Source organism: Cebus imitator, unplaced genomic scaffold (genome assembly GCF_001604975.1).
Source record: "Cebus imitator isolate Cc_AM_T3 unplaced genomic scaffold, Cebus_imitator-1.0 Scaffold306, whole genome shotgun sequence".
Classification (NCBI taxonomy): domain Eukaryota; kingdom Metazoa; phylum Chordata; class Mammalia; order Primates; family Cebidae; genus Cebus; species Cebus imitator.
Window position 1 is genome coordinate 896,867 of NW_016107621.1, and position 2,702 is coordinate 899,568.

The following is a 2,702-nucleotide window of genomic DNA, read 5'->3' on the forward strand; positions in this document are numbered from 1 at the left end:
CGGGGTTTCACCATGTTGACCAGGATGGTCTCGATCTCTTGACCTCGTGATCCACCCGCCTCGGCCTCCCAAAGTGCTGGGATTACAGGCGTGAGCCACCGCGCCCGGCAGTCCTACTGTTTTCTTAAACCTCAGAGAAAACTTTGGTGCAGTGAAAGCACACACCATATAATTTTACTGTCCTAAGCTTTACATGAGCTCCTAATTGCCACTGATAGGGAGGGAATTATGAATCACGTGATGGAAATGTATGACTGCACACAAGAAGATGCACACTCCCAGGTGTGGTTGAATGGGCATCACAGAATCCAGGTCAGAGGCACATGACCTCCCCTAAACAGCCTTGTCCTCCCCATCTGGTCTTTTGTCCTTCATCTCTTCTGAAGTGAGAGAGTAAAGACCCTGGTGTAAATTTCCTGAAGTAGGAAAGTGAATACAGTTGATGTCACCAGGCTTTTTAAGGAAGAGGATATTGCACTCAGCTTCCTCAGTGTTATTATCTTGAGGTTTTCATAAAGAAATGTCAACAATCTCTCCCTTGGAGGGATATTTAGAAAAACTCTAAAACCCATTTTCTCTGCTTTCACATCACAGCAGTCATCAACATAGAAAATTCTTTGATCGATTGTGGGCGTGGGGGGGGGTTCCTCCCCACCACCAAATGAGCAATCAGTTCTGTGGTGGACACCGGCTGGGTGTCCTCCAATTAAATTTTGCCACAGTCTTATCTGCATTTCACACTATCACAAGAGGCAATTGGATAACATGAAAAAGGAAATACAAATGGAACCAAAATCCAGAGGTGGAAAGGACCCTGACAAGAGCAATCCCTAAGGTACTCACATGCCTGTCAGGGTCTGGTGCTGGTGCAGAAGAGACTGCCATTAGCAACAGCTGAAAAAAAAGAGAGAGCAGCTGCAACACTCAGCGAGCACTAAAAAAATAATTAACTCAACGATCCCTCCAAGATCACACAGCCAATATCCTTTAAACCTCTCTACAGGGTCTCACTTAGAGGACTGGCACATAATTAAATGTTAATGTATGGGAGAAATAGTTTGTAGAAGGGTAGGATCAGCTAGTTCAGGAATGGTTGGAAAACGTTTCACCAAAGAGGCAGGATTCGGGCGAGTACTTGGAAGCATTCAGCCTTCGGAAAACAGAGACAAAGAGAAACATAAACCAAGGGAGCCGGTGTCAGGCACCGCCGTAGATGCTAGTCTTAAAGAGGATATCAGGAATAACAGTGGGTTTGCAGATGTTATTTTATTTACCCCTCTCAACCACCATATCTGGTTATTTCAGAGAAGGATACAAATCTTCAGAAAGGTGAAGTAACTTGTCAAGGTTAGTGGTGGATCTGGGAATAGAAACTACGTATATCTAACTCCAGAGCCCATGTCATGACCACTACCACTGGGAGAGAACTGAACACAAAACTACGCTTGTGATGTTATAAAGTGAGAGAAATCTAACGTAACTGACTCCATCTTGCCTTTAAATTCATAAGCTAACTGCCTTTGCTTATTCCTGTATGTAGGCCAGCCTAACTGTGGGAGGAATTTAGTTTAACCTACCCCTCCTTATTCAGGAACAGAAACTACCTTTGAAAAATGAATGCAGGCTGGGCGCGGTGGCTCACGCCTACAATCCCAGCACTTTGGGAGGCCGAAGCGGGTGGATCACGAGGCCAAGAGATCGAGACCATCCTGGTCAACATGGTGAAACCCCGTCTCTACTAAAAATACAAAAAAATTAGCTGGGCATGGTGGCACGTGCCTGTAGCATCTACGGCGGTGCCTGACACCGGCTCCCTTGGTTTGTATTTCTCTTTGTCTCTGTTTTCCGAAGGCTGAATGCTTCCAAGTACTCACCTGAATCCTGCCTCTTTGGTGAAACGTTTTCCAACCATTCCTGAACCAGCTGATCCTACCCTTCTACAAATTATTTCTCCCATACATTAACATTTAATTATGTGCCAGTTCTCTAAGTGAGACCCTGTAGAGAGGTTTTAAGGGTATTGGCTGTGTGATCGTGGAGCGATAATTGAGTTAATTATTTTTTTAGTGCTCGCTGAGTGTTACAGCTGCCCTCTCTTTTTTTTCAGCTGTTGCTAGTGGCAGTCCCTTCTGCAGGAGAATTGCTTGAACCCAGGAGGCGGAGGTTGCGGTGAGCTGGGATGACGCCATTGCACTGCAGCCTGGGTAACAAGAGCGAAACTCCATCTCAAAAAAAAAAAGAAAGAAAAATGAATGTAATGTCACAAGGTTAGAATTATCCCGGTGGTCTGAATATACATTACTTTGGGGGGTATTGCCATTTTCATGATGTCGATTCTTCCTATCCATGAGCATGGAATGTTTTTCCATTTGTTTCTGCCCTCTTTTATTTCCTTTAGCAGTGGTTTGTAGTTCTTCTTGAAGAGGTCTTTCACATCCCTTGTTGTATTCCTAGGTATACAATTGCAAATGGAAGTTCACTCATGATTTGGCTCTCCGTTTGTCTATTCTTGGTATAGAGGAATGTTTGTGATTTTTGTACATTGATTTTGTATCCTGAGACTTTGATGAATTTGCTTACCCGCTTAAGGAGTTTTTAGACTGAGATGATGGGGTTTTCTAAATATACAATTATGTCATCTGCAAACACAGACATTTTGACTTCCTCTCTTCCTTTTTACATATCCTTTATATCCTTTATTT